At 37.3% G+C, this 16,993-nt stretch overlaps 2 pseudogenes; both read right to left on the bottom strand.

Moving 5' to 3' along the window:
• Positions 1-653: 653 nt before the first annotated feature.
• On the bottom strand, positions 654-2,104 carry LOC141520040 (alpha-enolase pseudogene; annotated as a pseudogene).
• Positions 2,105-6,067: 3,963 nt separating this feature from the next.
• Positions 6,068-6,696, bottom strand: LOC141522728 (small ribosomal subunit protein uS3-like; annotated as a pseudogene).
• Positions 6,697-16,993: the final 10,297 nt, after the last annotated feature.

Raw genomic sequence — 16,993 nt, 5'->3', positions numbered from 1 at the left:
TACTATAATCATTTATTACTATTTCTTATATACATAATCCATTCCACTGATCCACTACTCTATTTCTTAGCCAATACTAAACAGTTTTGATGACTGATGCTTTATAATATAACTTTAGATCTTCTATGACTAGACCCCTTTCTTTACATTATTATCATTAATTGGCTTGATATTCTTGACCTTTTGTTCTTCCATATAGATTTAGTTACTATTTTTTGTAGTTCAATAAAGTAATTTTTTTTGGAAGTTTGGTATGACATTGAATAAGTAATTTAATTTAGGTAGAATTGTCATTCTTATTATATTAGCTCAGCCTACCCACAAACAATTGATATTTATGTCTGATTTTATTTGTGTAGTGTTCTATAGTTGTTTTCACATAGTTTCTTTTCTTTTCTTTTTTTTTTTACTGAATACTTTTATTCTGCACATAGAAGCCACTAAAGGATCTGGCCTGTGGGCTTGTTGGGGGGCTGCATCACAAATATATGACTCTGCACAACAACACTGGGGATGGGGGTGAGAACAGATCATTCTACCCAGTTACAAGATGAGGTCTTCCAAAAAAAGGACCAAATGATCAGGTACCAGAAGAAGCAGTGAGAACACAGAAAGGTGGAAGAGAGTGGGGTGGAGTTACAGAACAGAGCCCCCATCCCCAAAACAAAACTGGTCTACTACTTGGTGCTGCCCATTCTTTGGAGGACTTCTACTGAGGTGACTGTTGCCTACTAGCTCTGGGGCTTCATGGTCATGGAGCTTACTTGGCCAGAGGGTTTCTGAAGTTCCTTCCAGCAAATTTAGCCTTGCTGCCCAGTTCTTCCTTAATTCTGAGAATTTGGTCATACTTGGCCAAATGCTCAGATCGGCAGGGCGCCCCAGTCTTGATCTGCCCAGTGCAGAGACCCACCACCAGGTCTGCAATGAAGGTATCTTCAGTCTCTCCAGAGAGATGGGAAATCATTACTCCCCACCCATTGGACTGGGCCAGCTTGCACGCCTGGAGAGATTCCATCACAGAGCCAATCTGGTTCACTTTGAGCAGGAGGCAATTGCAAGCTTTCTCATTCACAGCCTTTTCAATGCGCTTGGGATTGGTCGCTGTGAAATCATCCCCTACAACCTGGATGCCTGCAGTTTCAGTAAAATCTTCCAAGCTTCCCAATCATCCTGGTCAAAGGGATCTTCAATAGACACCACTGGATAGTCCCGGACGAAGCTCTTGTAAAGGTCCCCAAGCTCAGCAGGTGAGATGTATCTGCTGGGATCATCAGGAGACTTGGAAGTCCAAGTCATATTTCCCAGACCAGAAGAATTCAGAGGCAGCAACATCCATGCCAATTACAACCTTGTCAGTATAGCCAGCCTTGCCAATCGCTTCCTTCAGCAGCTCGAGAGCTTCTTTATTCTCCAGGATGTTAGGAGCAAAGCCACCTTCATCTCCTACATTGGTGGCATCCTGTCCATATTTCTTCTTAATCACATTCTTCAGGTTGTGGTAGACCTCAGCTCCAATGCACATGGCCTCCTTGAAGTTTGATGCTCCAACAGGGAGGATCATGAACTCTTGCATTGCTAGCTTGTTGCCAGCATGGGAGCCACCATTGATCACATTGAAGGCTGGAACTGGCAGGATGACTTCTTCATTGCCTGCAAGATCGGCAATATGGCAGAACAAGGAGGCACCTTTCTCTGCAGCCCCAGCCTTACAAACAGCCAGAGACACTCCCAATATAGCATTTGCTCCAAATTTAGATTTATTCGCAGAACCATCCATCTCTATCATCAATTTGTCAATCTTCTCCTGCTCCACAACATTCAGTTTCTTGCTAATCAGGGTTGGGGCAATAGTTTTAATGATGTGCTCAACCGCTTTTGAGATACCTTTCCCCATATATCTGGTCTTATCATTGTCTTGGAGCTCCAGGGCTTCATGGATGCCAATAGAAGCCCCACTGGACACAGCAGCTCTGAAGAGACCTTTTGAAGTATAGAGATCAACTTCAATGGTGGGGTTTCCACGAGAGTCAAAGATCTCTCTTGCATTGATCTTCAAAATTGACATGCTGAATTTCTGGTCGGGGCTAGCTCTGCGGGGTTCAGAGGAGAGAGGCCGAGGGGTCCACATAGTTTCTTAATCTGACTTGACAGATTTGGAATTTCTCTTTCTATTTCTTGCTGCTGTGTCTTGCTAAGCAATATATAGAAATGCTGATGATCTTCGTGAGTTTATTTTATATCCTAAAGTTGCTAATTTCTTCAAGTAGTTTTTTATTTTCTAGTGTTCTCTAAGCATGCCATCATATTATCTGCAAAAAGTTAGTGAATTATTTCTTTGTTACTTATTCTAATTCCTTCAATTTCTTTTTCTTCTCCCATTGCCAAAGCTAATATTTCTAATACAATATTGAATAATAGTGGTGATAACAGACATGCTTGTTTTAATCACTGATCTTATTGGGAATACTTCTAGCTTATCCACATTACATATACTGCTTATTGATGGTTTTCTTTTGCACTGCAATGAGATTAAGTGACTTGCCCAAAGTCATACAGCTAGGCAATTATCGTGTGAGATCGAATTTGAACTCAGGTCTTCCTAACTCCAGGGCTGGTGCTCTATCCACTGTGCCATCTAGCTGTCCTTTGTTGATGGCTTTAAATAGAGAGTGGATTGTTTTAAGGAATACTCCATTTATTCTTATGCTCTCTCATATTTTAATAGAAATAGAAAATATTTAATAGAAATATTTTAATAGAAAATGTTTTTTCAACATCTATTGAAATAATATTGTGATTTCTGTTGGGTTTGTTATTGATATGGTGAATTATGCTGATAGTTTTCCTAATGTTGAACCAACCCTGCATTCCTGGCAAAAATCCTACTCATATTGTACTATCCTAGTGATAACTTTCTGTAATTGCTTTGTTAAATTTTATTTAATATTTTTGTATCCATATTCATTAGAGAAATTGGTCTAGAATTTTCTTTCTTTGTTTTGACTCTTCCTGGTTTTGGTATCAGCACTATATTGGTGCCATAGAAGGAATTTGGGAGAACTCCTTCACCTGTTTTTTCAAATAGTTTACATAGAATTGGAAAATGTAAATTCATCTATCCTGAAGATTTTTTTTAGGCAGCTCATTGATGTCTTATTCTATTTCTTTTTCCTGGACAGGGCTATTTAAATATTTATTTCCTCTTCTTTTAACCTGGAAAGCTTATATTTTTGTAAATATTCATCCATTTCATGTAGATTGTCAAACTTATTAGCATACAGTTGGGCAAAATAGCTCTGAATTTTTACTTTAATTTTTTTGTCATATTAATTTCTCCTTTGATTTTCAGAATTTCTAATTTGGTATTTAATTGGAGAATTTTAATTTGTTCTTTCTCAAGCTTATATGCCCAATTCATTGGTCTCTTCTTTTCTTTATTTTATTCATATATGCTTTGATATACTATTTCCCCTATTAACTGCTTTGTCTATATTCCACAATTTTTTTTTAAACCCACCAAGTTTTGGTATGCTAACTCCTTATTGTCATTGTCTTGGATGAAGTTTTTATTATTTCTATGATTTATTGTTTGATCCACTCATTCTTTAAAATTAGAGTACTTAGTCCCCCCCCCTTTTTCCCTTTTAGGTTTTTTTGCAAGACAATGGGGTTAAGTGGCTTGCCCAAGGCCACACAGCTAGGTAATTATTAAGTGTCTGAGGCTGGATTTAAAGTCAGGTACTCCTAACTCCTAAATCCACTGTACCACCTAGCTGCCCCAGGTACTTAGCTTCCAACAAATTTTAGGTCTGCGTCTTCATGGCCCTTTATTTGATGTGATTTTTATTGTATTTGATATTTCTGCCTTCCTGCATTTGATTATGAAGTATTTATGCCCTAATACATAGCAAATTTTGTGCAGTTAACATATACTGCAGAAAGAAAATGTTTATTCCTTTCTATTACCATTTAATTTTCCCCAAAGATCTATCAAATCTAAGTTTTCTAGCATTCTTCACCTGCTTATTTGTTTATTTTATGGTTAGATTTATCTAATTCTAAGAGAGGAAAGTTGAGGTCCCCCACCAGTATAATTTTGATGTCTACGTTTCCTAGTAACTCATTTAAGAATTTGAATGTTATACTGCTTGTTGAAGTGTTGAAATGACTTCATTGTCTATGGTCTTTTTTAGGAGGATGCAATTCTCTTCCTTATACCTATTTTTGCTATTACTTTGTCTGAGATAACGATTGCTACCCCTGTTTATTTCACTTCAGGTGAAGTATAATATTTCTACTCTAGCCTTTTACTTTTACTCTGTAGTATCTCTCTCTCTCTCTCTCTCTCTCTCTCTCTCTAATGTGTTTCTTGTAAACAGAAAATAATAGGACTCTGGTTTTTAATCCACTCTGTTATATACTTCCATTTTATTGGAGAGTTTAACCCATTCACATTCACGGTTATTATTTCTAACTCTTTATTTCTCTCCATGCTTTTCCATTTCTATTTGGACCCTCCCCCCTTCACCCTATCCCTCTTCACTAGTGTTTTGCTTCTGAATACCTCCTCCCTCAATCTGCTCCCATTTCTATCAGTCCCCTCCCTTTTTTTCCTTTTACCCTTCTCCTCCTTTTCATTCCCTCTCTTTCTTCTCTCCATTCTTTTCCCCTTCTAAGTAAATATATATTTCTAAACCTAATTGAGTAAATGTGCTATTACCTCTTTAAGTCAAATTTGATGTAAGATTCAAGCAGTTCTCAACCCCTTCTTTCCCTTTGTACCTCTTCATAATATGCAATTTACTTCATTCTACCTGCCCCTTCCTCCCAGTCTCATTACAATCTCCTTTTCTAATGTTTTATTTTTTATATTAATCCATCAAAATCAACCTTCAATCTCCCTCTAATAGAGCTAAGATTCTCAAGAGTTATGAGATTTTCTTCCAAGATAGGGATGTAACCTGTTTAATCTTATTGAATAACAATCTTTTTCTTTCCCCTATTTAGCTTTTCTCTTAAATTAATAAATGTATCTCTTAATTCTCCTATTTGAAGCTAAAATTTTTTGTTCAGCTCTGTTTTTTTAATCAAAAAAGTTTGAATTTTATTAAAGTTCAATTTTTTCCCCTGAAAGAGTATGCTTAATTTTCCTGGATAGTTGATTCTTGGTTGTAAAACAAGCTCTTTTGACCTCCAGAATATTATATTCCAAGTTCTTCAATTCTTTAATGTTGATACAGCCAGGTCCTTTGTAATGCTGCTTGTGGCTCCTCAAATTTTGAATGGCTTCTTTCTGGTCATTTGCTGACTTTTTCCACACTCTTTTAATTCTGAAGTTTGACTACAATATTCCTTGACATTTTCATTTTGAGATGCTTTTCTGGAGGTGATCACTGTATTCTTTCAATGACTATTTTACCCTCTGGTTCCAGGTTGTCAGGGCAGTTCTGCTGGATGATTTCCTGATGAGTGGAGTCCAGGATCTTTTTTGATCATGGTTTTCAATTAGTCCTCTCCTGGATCTATTTTCCAGGGCAATTGTTTTACCAATGAGATGTTTCACATTTTCTTCTATTTTTTGATTTTGTTTAACAGTTTCTTGGATTATCATGAAATCATTAGCTTCAATTATTCCTCTTTTACTTCTCAGGGAGGTATTTTCTTCTTATAGTTTTTGTATTTCAATTTTCATTTGGTCAATTTTATTTTTAAAAGAGCTGTTATCTTTTTTCCAATTGCCCAATTATATTTTTGTTTGTTTTATTTTGTTTTATTTTTTAAAGATTTTATTAAAGATCTTTACAGAAGAGCTTCACGTATATCATTCCAGGTATCCAAGAGTCCTGTTAGACAGTGGGCACTGGCTGGTTCTTCTACCTTCTCACTCTTTTGCTCTGAGATGTGGGTTCTATGATGTTCATTTGATTAGGCAGGAGTTTCTTTTTTTTTAGGTTTTTTGCAAGGCAAACGGGATTAAGTGGCTTACCCAAGGCCACACAGCTAGGTAATTATTAAGTGTCTGAGACCCTATTTGAACCTAGGTACTCTTGACTCCAGGGCCGGTGCTTTATCCATTATGCCACCTAGCCACCCATGGCAGGAGTTTCTTAAGGTCAATCTTTCCATTAGAGTCCCTGAACAACATGATTTTGATTTCAATTTTCAATACACCCTGCTTGAGGAGGATATGGTGCACAGCTGTGTCAATGTTGTAGTTGATGAGGTCTCCACTGTGGATAATCAGGCCATCCACAAACTTCAGGGACATGGCCCTCTCATCTCTGAGTTTACAAACACCAGCACTTCATAGTCCTTCATCTCTCTGTAATGTAAGACCATAGCAGGTCTTACAAACAGCAAACCTCCTAGGAATTTGTAATGTAGGGATTGGATCTGAGCAATAGCACAGAGAGCTCTGGTGTAAACCTTCTCAGTATACAGCTCTACACTGCCTTCAGGGAAGCAACACCCCTTCCGAACTATAGCTGCCAGTTCACAAATACAGTGACCCTTCTCTCCAGGGACCCTCTGAGTCCTGGTGGCTAAGTTGATGATTTCTGTCCTGATTAGGGTAACTTGAACCTCCATAGCAGAATAACCATCCTCAGCTAGTTCCCTGGTGAGAAATTCATTCACCTCATCTTTGGAGATGACATTGGCAACAAACTTTCCCTTTTTAGAGATTTACACTACCATGTTGTATGAAAAGGAAACCCCGGTACTTCTAAAGGATTTATTTTCTTCTATCACTTTTATTGCAAAATGTTAATTTTATGTTGCATTTCTTTTCCCAATTTTTTCATTTGATATTTAATATTCTTTCTGAACTTTTCTAAGAAATCTTTCTGGACTCAGGACCAATTTATATTCTCCTCTTTAACTTCACATATACCTCTTCTGCTTTCCTTTCCTGAGATTGTGTTTTACCCATCTTTATCTCCAAGGTAACTTTTAATGCATTCTCCCAAAGTTCCTATGAAGGGGAGGGGCTTGCTTGAAGACTTATAATGTTGAGGACACTAGAGGCTTGCTAACTGACTTGGTCGGTTGAAGTTAACAATTCCCAGCCCTTGTATGGCAGATTGACTGGTAGGGGTAATCTGAGGTTCTCTCTCTTGGGGCTATCTGTGCTGGAGATATCAATTGCCCACTTCCCACAGTGGAAACTACTGGGGCTATCTCTGGGTTGTTCACAGGCAACCCAGTCCCTAGGCTAGGCTGACAAGTCTGGAAACTCTAGAGGCTCTCTCAGAGTGGGGAAGTCACCCACCCACTCTCTCCTTGGAGGATGTGGGAATACCTGGGGCTACGTCTGAGTTGTTTGCACAAGAAGGTCTGGAACTCTCTCTAGTTTAGCTATCAGTGATGTGGAACTCAGTCAACCTACACATTTGGAAACGGTAGGAATGCCTGGGGTCTAAATATGGAATGTTTACAAGAAGGTGCCAGGTCCTCCTACCATTTTGAAATGTCAGAGACCTATAGTCAGGGTTGGACCATCTAGACCAACCATGCAAATTGAATATGGTTCTTGAGAACCTGCACTGAAGCTTTTCCCATGTGGGGAATGACCAAATCCCAATTCCAAAGCCTCCACTCCCACAGGGAAGGATCTCAGGTTCGATTTCCATCTCACCTGCTGCCTGCCCCTCCCTCCCTCCCCCTGCCCCTGATAGACCTTCTGGGAGATGCTTCACTTTCATCTTTTGTTCATTCTGCCCATCCAAAAATCTGTTAAGAGACTTGATTAATGTTGGTTTTGAGAGAAACAAGGAACACTTAACAGAAGTCCTGGTTTCTATCTACCATCTTGACTTGGAATCCCTCAATTCATTTTTCAAGGAGGATTTTTCCCCCTTCAGTGAATTTTTGTATCTTTTTCCATTTGGCCAATTTTGTTTTTTATGGCACACTTCTCATTGGTACTTCTTTTACCATTTGACCTTGTTTATTAAGAAAATATTTTCTTCAGTATTTCTTTGTGTATCAAAACTACTGACTTATATTTCATTTTTCTTGCATTGTTCTTTTTTCCAATTTTTCTTCTACCTCTCTTACTTGCTTTTCAAAATCCTTTTTAGCCTCTTCCATGAGTTCAAGTGATATTAATACATGTTTCTTCTTGGAGACCTTGGATATAGGAGCTTTGAAATTGTTTTTTATCTTCTTTGAACTTTTTGTTATCTTCTGAGTGTATGTTATGATCTTCCTTGTCACCATAGTAACTTTCTATGATCAAAATCTTTTTCTGTTATTTGCTCATTTTCCCAACCTATTACTTGACTCTTAATTCTTTGTTAAAGTAGGACTCTGCTTGTACATTGAAGGGTGCAATGTCACAAATTTCTGGTTTTTTTGCAGCTGTTTTTCAGAGATACCTCTAGGGATACCAGAGAGACCTATAGGTTTTCAGTTCTTCACAGATGGTATAATCTATGGTAGGGTGTTTAATATTTACTGGTTTGTGCTCTGTTCTTTGTGTGACCCCAAGCACTTTTTTCTGTCCTGTATCTGTGAGAAGGGTCCTAGATCCATTGTGTGCTACTGTTCCCCCTCTCCCTGGGCTGTAACTAGAAATTGAATATGGGTGAAGCAAGAGTCCCACCTTGGTGCTAGTAAGAGATCCTTGAAATCTCCTTATGACCAATTGTTTGAATCCTCCCCCTTTATCTTCTTTGGGCTGAGAGTTTCAGAAGTGGCTCCCAAGACCTGTGCTAGATTGTGCTCTCCTTTCACCCAAGTGTGACAAACCTTCCCTGCTAACTTAAATTGTCCTGGACTGGAAAAGTGTTTCACTTAATCTTTTTGTGATTTCTTCTGCTCTAGAATTTGTCTAGAGCCATTATTTAAAAATATTTGGAAAAGTATGAGAAAGAGCTTAGGAAAGTCCCTTTACTCCACCATTTTGGCTCCTCATCATAGAGTATTTTTATATGACTATAAATAACTTTAATTTTTACAGTTGAAAACTGACCAAATGGGAAAATTGTAACAAAATTTATCTGGAACAACAAAAAATCAAGAGTAGCAAGGGAACTGATAAAAAAGGAAGGTGGCCTTGCTCTACCACATCTAACACTATACTATAAAGCTGCAGTTATCAAAACTGCCTGGTACTGGTTAATAAATAGAGTAATGGACCAGTGGATTAGGATAGATTCAAAGGAAACTAATAAATAACTACAGTAATCTACTGTTTGACAAACACAAAGACATTAGCTTTTGGGATAAGAAGTCACTATTTGACAAAAATTGTTGGGTAAACAAGAAAATAATATGGCAAAACTAGATATAGTCTCACATCTCACACCCTAAACCAAAATAAGATCAAAATAGGTACAGGTTTTTAGACGTAATGTGTGACACCATAGATTAAGAAATAGTCTACCTATCAGATCTATGGAAAGGGGAGAAAAATATGATCAAGCAAGAAGAAAAGTACATTATAAATTGCAAAATGGATGATTTTTAACTATAATAAATTAAAAAGGTTGTATACTGATAAAACCAATGCTGCCAAGATTAGAAGGAAAACGGAAAGCTGGGAAACAATTTTAACAGCTAGGGGTTCTGATAAATGTCTCATTTCTAAAATATAGAGAATTGCAACAAATTTGTAAGGTCACAATTCATTTCCCAGTGGCTAAATGGTCAAAGAATATGAATAGGAGGTTTTCAAATGAAAAAATTAAAGCTATATATAATCATATCAGAAAATGCTCCTAATCATTACTGATTAGAGAAATGAAAATAAACACAACAGCTACAAAGTATCACCTCTTACCATATTGACTAAGATGACAAAAAAAGGGGGAAAAGATCAATGTTGGAGAGATTGTGGGAGGATTGGGACATTAAGGCACTATTGGTGAAGTTATGAACTAATCCAACCATTCTGGACTAGGTCCAACAAACAATAAGACAGATCATTCCCTTTGAACCCAGCAATACCAATACTAGACTTATATCCAGAAAAAAATATGAAAAATGGAAAAAGTTCCACATGTTCTAAAATATTCATAGCAATTAATTTTCTAGTAGCAAAGAATTGGAAATTAAGGGGATGCCCATCATTTGGGGGGAAGTCTGAGCAAGTTACAGTATAGGAAAATTACCTAAAGAATCTGAATGAACAGTGTTCACAGTTTTAGAAACTTCTCTTATTTTCCTTTTTATTTCATGTTAATCCTAATTCCTCAAACAGAAAATGACTAATCTGTAAGCATGTTAAACACAAATGTTTATAAACAATGTTTACCAGAATTTTCACCACTCAGGGGAAGGGGGGTGGGAAGGAAAGGTGAAAGAAATTATGTAATTTATAAATATGCAGATACCTGTGGATGAATGTTGAAAAACTTTCATAACATGTAATTGAAAAAATAAAATAAAATTTCAATTGAAAAAAAGGTGTACAAAGAAATTACTGAAAAAATGAACTCCTTAAAAAGTATGATTGACCACATAGAAAAGGAAGTACAAACAAAGGTATATGAAGAAAGCGATCCCTACTAGAATTGACTGGGTAGAAGCTAAATGACTTCTAGGGATTTAAAGAAACAATAATACAGAATGAATTTTAAAATGTGAATTGCTATTGGAAAAACAAGTGACCTGTAATGTATATTGAGAAGAGATCATTTCAGAATTATTGGACTATATGAAGGCCAATATTGAAAAGAACTTAAACATCTTCTTTCAAGATATGAAAGAATGGGGCGGCTAGATGGCACAGTGGATAAAGCACCGGCCCTGGAGTCAGGAGTACCTGGGTTCAAATCTGGGCTCAGACACTTAATAATTACCTAGCTGTATGGCCTTGGGCAAGCCACTTAACCCTGTTTGCCTTGCAAAAAAAAAAATCCTAAAAAAAAAAACTTGAATCAAGATATGAAAGAAAGCTCCCTTGATGTCCTAGAACTAGAGGGTAAAATGAAAGTGAAAGTCACTATTCACCTACTGAAAGAGATCCCCCAAATGAAAAACTTCCAAGAATATTATAGCTAAATTCATGAGCTCCCAGATCAAGAGCTAAATATTTAAAGAAACCAAATATAATGGAACTACAGTGAGGATATACTAAGATTTAGTAGCTTCTACATTAAAAGATGAAGGACAAGGACTTCTAGGGTAGAGCCAAGATAGTAGCCTGAAGATAACATGCTCCGGGAGTTTTTCCCTACCAAAGATAGCCTCCACTCTGACATTCACACTACAGATCCTACCAAGAAAAAGAGAATATTCAAAGAAGTTTTCAATTGTAGATAGCATGGAGGACCTTCAGTGAAGGTCTGTCCCTTTTGGGGAAAAAGGGAAGTAAAGTCCAGGAGGCAGGAGAGCAGGAAAGCCAGCAGGAGGCTTTTAGGAAAAGTGCATTTCAAGTCCTGACAACTTAACAACAGCAGAAGTCCAGCCAGTTAGATAGCAAGCCAGTAGAGAGGACCCCAATCCCAAACAAAGTCTGAACCCTGAGAACCCTGGGGTAAAAGACAGGACTGGATTGAGAATAATACACTGTTTAGTCAGAACCTGGATACAGAGGAGGAAAAACACCTCTGCAGAGGCAAGACTTCGATTGCATAGGCAACATCTTGGCCAATGATAAGCCAGGGATCAGACCCCAGCCCCAGAAAAAAACAAAACAAGACTTAGAGCTATACTCCCTATGCCCCAGGACCTGAACTAAAACAACAACGATGAGCAAAAAAGCCAAAAGATCACTCATTATAGAAAACTACTTTACAAAGATGATGACAGTGCCATGTCTGAAGAAAAAAGCAGTGAAAAATCACTCACAGAGGAAGTATTAAAACAGTGTATAAATTGGACTCAAATACAAAAGCTCTTCAAAGAACTTAAAAAAGAATTTAAAAAGTAAAGAAGAGAGGAAAAAGAAAAATGGAAAAAAGAAATGAAAGTCATATAGGAAAATTATGAAAAATTGACCAAAAAAATCAACTCCATTAAAAGTAAAAATAAATGGGAAAAGGAAACATAGAAGCTAATTGAAGAAAATAAAACCCTAAAAATTAGAATTGAAAAAATGGAAACCAATGAATCTACAATATTATAAGATTCCATCAAACAAAATTAAAAGTCTGAAAATATTGAAGAAAATGTAAATTACCTTTTGGGGAAAACAAATGACCTAGAAAAATAGATCCATAAGAAACAATCTTTGAATCACTGGACTACTAGAAAGATTAGAACAAAAAAAAGAACCAGGAAATCATCATGCAGGAAATTATAAGGTAAAACTGTCCAAATCTACTAGAACAAGATAACAATATAATCATTGAAAGAATCCACAGAACCCTTTCAGAAAGAGACTTCAGGATAAAAATTCCACGGGTTGTAATGGCCAAATTCCAGAAACCTCAAATAAAGGAGAAAATATTGAAAGAATCAAAAAAGAAAACAATTCAAATACAAAAGAAACACAATCAGATTCACACAGAATTTATCAACCTCAACACTGAAGGACCAGAAGACCTGGAATAGCATATTTTGGAGAGCAAAGGACCTGGGATTACAACCCAGAATGTACTACCCTGCAAAATTCAGCATATACTGTCAGGGGAAAAGATGGATGTTCAACGAAAAGGAGTACTTACAGAATTTCCTGACACAAAGACCAGAACTGAATAGAGAATTCAATCTCCAAATACATGGCTCACAAGTTGCATAAAAAAGGAAAATGAAAAGGGGAAAGATAAACAAAACAAAACAAAACAAATGTTGGTCAAGACCATCAAATTGTATACAATCCTAAAAGGGAAGATATAACACTTCTAATTCTTTAGAACTTTACTTCTCTTCAGATAATTAAAGAGTAGAATATAATTGAAGATAATGAACCTACAGGATATGGGTATAATTGGGTCTTATCTCTCCATTGAAGAGGTCCAAGATATTACTATGTTTGAGACAAAAAGCCCTGAAGAAAAGCAGGGGTGTTAATTTTAAACTCAAGTCTCTCATTATCATCTGACCTACTTTAGTTCTACTGTGCTTAGCACCTTGTCTAATGAGGGCATCATAAACTGCAAGTACCTGGAGTCAGTGTCTCTGTAACTTAGAATCATTTGTAAAGTTTCAGGTGAGACTTCCAAAGCCTCCCAGTATTAGAGCCTTTCAAGCATCATAAACTTTGAGGACCTGAGTCACTAGCTCTGTAACTTATAATCATTTGTGAGGTTCTCAGGTGAGACCTCCAGAACCTCCCAGTACTTAGAGATCTTTAAGATTCTTGAGTTTAGCTTAAACAGAGCTTCACTTAACAAGGGGTTAGGTACCCTGGGTGGGGAGGGGGAGAGGTAAAGTATGAAAGAAAATAGGCCTTGATTCACTTAACAAAGGGTTAAGTATCCTGGGTTGTGGGGTGGGGTTAAAGTGGGAGAGAGAATAGATCTTACTTCATTTAACAATGGGTTAAGTACACTGACCCTGGATGGGGAAGGGTAAAATGTGAAAGAAAATAGGCCTGAGGGTTGGGACACAAAAGTTCAAGAAATGAAATGGCTTTGAAAGATACTTTGGCTCATGAGGAGGCTTGTGTAGTTGAGAGATATTTGAAAGGGGGCAAAGTAAAAAATGATTATAGTTATAATTTGATGCAATTTGAGTCAATGCTGCTTATCAGGCAAACAATGTGATGATACCTTAATAACAATATGAGGTTATCAGGCAATCAAATAATCAAACTGTGATTGATGATACTTGATTAATAGGATTAGAGTGATAACATCAAGAGAAGAGGCACAAGGATTTATAATTATAGAGAGAAAGAAGGGAGAATGTGAATGCTGAGTAAATTCTATTCAATAGATTTAGAGAGAATAAATTACATTCCCACTTAGGTTTAAAAATCTAACCTAATCTCCAGGGAAGAGGGAACTGGGAAAGGGAAAGATAAGGGAACAAGGGACTGATAAAAGGGAAGATAAAGGTATAAGTAAAAATAAACTGGAAGCTAAATTTTTAAAAGAAAAGTCAAAGAGGAAAGGTAGTAAAATTTTGGTGAGGAGGAATAAGAAAAAAAAGGAAAGAGAAAAATATAAATGGAGAAAGATAGCATGGAGGGAAATATAGAATCAGTCATCTTAACTAAATGTGAATGGAATGACTTGTCCCATAAAATGGAAGTGGATAGCAGAATAGATTAAACGCCAGAATCCTACAATATGCTGTGGCAAGAAACACATTTGGTGCATGTCCTTTGATCCAGCAATACTACTACTGGGTCTATACCCTGAAGAGATCATGAAAAAGGGTAAAAATATCACCTGTACAAAAATATTCACAGCAGCTCTGTTTTTGGTGGCAAAGAACTGGAAATTGAGTGAATGTCCAGCAATTGGAAAATGGCTAAATAAATTGTGGTATGTATATTATGGAAAACTATTATTCTATTAAAAACCAGGAAGGATGGGAATTATACAAAGGCCTGGATGGATTTGCATGAACTGATGCTGAACAAGATGAGCAGAACCAGAAGAAGATTGTACACCCTAACAGCAACATGGGATTGATGATCAGTCTTAATGGATTTGATTCATCAGTGCAACAATCAAATACAATTTTAGGGCATCTGTGATGGACAATACAATTTGTATCCAAAGAAAGAACTGTGGAGTTTAAACAAAGACCAAAGACTACTACCCATTAATTATTTAAAAAGTTAACCTATTATGTAATTTTGATATCTCTTATATTTTATTTTTTACTGAGGATATGATTTCTCTCTCAACACATTCAATTTTTTAAATTTTTTATTGATTTTTTATAAAGATTTAATTCATTTTGAGTTTTAACAATTTTTCCCCTAATCTTCCCCCCCACTCCCCACAGAAGGCAATTTTCCAGTCTTTACATTGTTTCCCATGGTATACATTAATCCAAATTGAATGTGATGAAAGAGAAATCATATCCTTAAGGAAGAAAAATAAAGTATAAGAGCAAGATTATATAATAAGATATCAGGTCCTCCCCCCCCCCCCAAATTAAAGGTAACAGTCCCTTGGTCTTTGTTCAAACTCCACAATTCTTTCTCTGCATACAGATGGTATTCTCCATTGCAGATAGCCCCAAATTGTCCCTGATTGTTGCACTGATGGAATGAGCAAGTCCATTAAGGTTGATCATCACGCTCATGTTGCTGGTAGGGCATACAAGGCTTTTTTTTTTCTTTTTTTTAAAGAAAGATTTTATTTATTTTGAGTTTTACAATTTTTCCCCCCATTCTTGCTTCCTTCCTCCCACCCTCCACAGAAGGCATTCTTCTAGTCTTTACATTAGTTCCATTTTATACATTGATCTCAGTTGAATGTGATGACAGAGAAATCGTATCCTTAAGGAAGAAAAATAAAGTATGAGATAGTAAAATTACTTAATAATATAACATTTTTTTTCTAATTTGATGGTAATAATCTTTGGTCTTTGTTCAAAGTCCATAATTCTTTCACTGGATACAGATGGCATTCTCCATTGCAGATGGCCCCAAATTGTTCCTGGTTGTTGCACTGAAGGGACAAGCAAGTCCATCAAGTTTGATCATCATCCCCATGTTGCTGTTAGGGTGTACAGTGTTTTTCTGGTTCTGCTCATCTTGCTCAACATCAGTTCATGCAAATCCTTCCAGGCTTCCCTGAATTCCCATCCCTTCTGGTTTCTAATAGAACAATAGTGTTGCATGACATACATATGCCACGATTTGTTAAGCCATTCCCCAATTGAAGGACATTCACTTCATTTCCAATTTTTTGCCACCACAAACAGGGCTGCTATAAATATTTTTGTACAAGTGATGTTTTTACCTTTTTCATCATCTCTTCAGGGTATAGACCCAGTAGTGGTATTGCTGGATCAAAGGGAATCCACATTCTGTTGCTCTTTAGGCATAGTTCCAAACTGCTCTTCAGAAAGGCTGGATGAGTTCCCAGCTCCACCAACAATGCATTAGTGCCCCAGATTTCCCACATCCATTCCAACATTGATCATTGCCCTTTCTGATCATATTGACCAGTCTGATAGGTGTGAGGTGGTACCTCAGAGGTGCTTTATTTTGCATTTGTCTAATAAGTAATGATTTAGAGCAATTTTTTCATATGCCTATGGATCACTTTGATTTCCTCATCAGTAAATTACCTTTGCATATCCTTTGACCATTTGTCAATTGGGGAATAGCTTGTTTTTTAAAAAGTTTGACTCAATTCTCTGTATATTTTAGAAATGAGTCCTTCCTCATTTCCTTCGCTTGGCTTAGTAATTCAAAAGGTCGGCCAGTAGGGAGGGCTAGTTGCTTTCTCTGGAGTGTTTGAGGCCCTCAGCATCAGGGTCTGAGGTGACCTTGAACAATTGGCTGAGCCCTGGGGGAGGGAGTTCATCTCTCTGTAGAGTGAACTCTGTTTCCCACACCTGAGCCTGAAGAAGTTGGGGGTTGTTTATTGTTTGTTCTGGGAAAAGGGCTGAAAGTATGTAGCTCAAGTCCTGGGCCCAGCTGCTTGTTCTCCAGGTGTGCTCTGAAATTCTCAGTGCTGGAAGTCACCCTCCCATAGCTCCTCTCCCCCCGGGCCAAAGATTCCTTGGCTAAAGTTGGATCTCCCACCAAAGTCTCTGCAGCTGAGGCTAGTCCTCTGGATTCCCCCAGCTGCTGTCCCCCTACTGACCCTCTGCTCTCATCCCCCTGTTCACCCCACAGTCCCCTGAGACAGACCTTGTTGGTAGGTATTCTCCTAGCTTCTCTTTCTGGGTTTTGTCAATTTTGTCAGTTTCTGTTAAGAGGTTTCTTTCATGTTATTTTTGAGGGGAAAGAGGAGCACTTAACACAGTGCCTGTCTTCTCTCCACCATCTCGGCTGGAAGTTCCATCAACTTTCTCATTTATCTTTCATTTCAGATGGCGTGTTTCAGAAGAAAGAGATTCTCTAAAACTGGATAGAATATGTCAAAAGGTAATAGGTGGAATGCTGAAGTATACTTAAAGAGGGACAATA

Source organism: Macrotis lagotis, chromosome 4, assembly GCF_037893015.1.
Source record: "Macrotis lagotis isolate mMagLag1 chromosome 4, bilby.v1.9.chrom.fasta, whole genome shotgun sequence".
In the NCBI taxonomy this organism is placed as follows: Eukaryota; Metazoa; Chordata; class Mammalia; order Peramelemorphia; family Peramelidae; genus Macrotis; species Macrotis lagotis.
The sequence above is the reverse complement of the archived record's forward strand: the minus strand, read 5'-3'. Positions and strand labels throughout refer to the sequence as shown.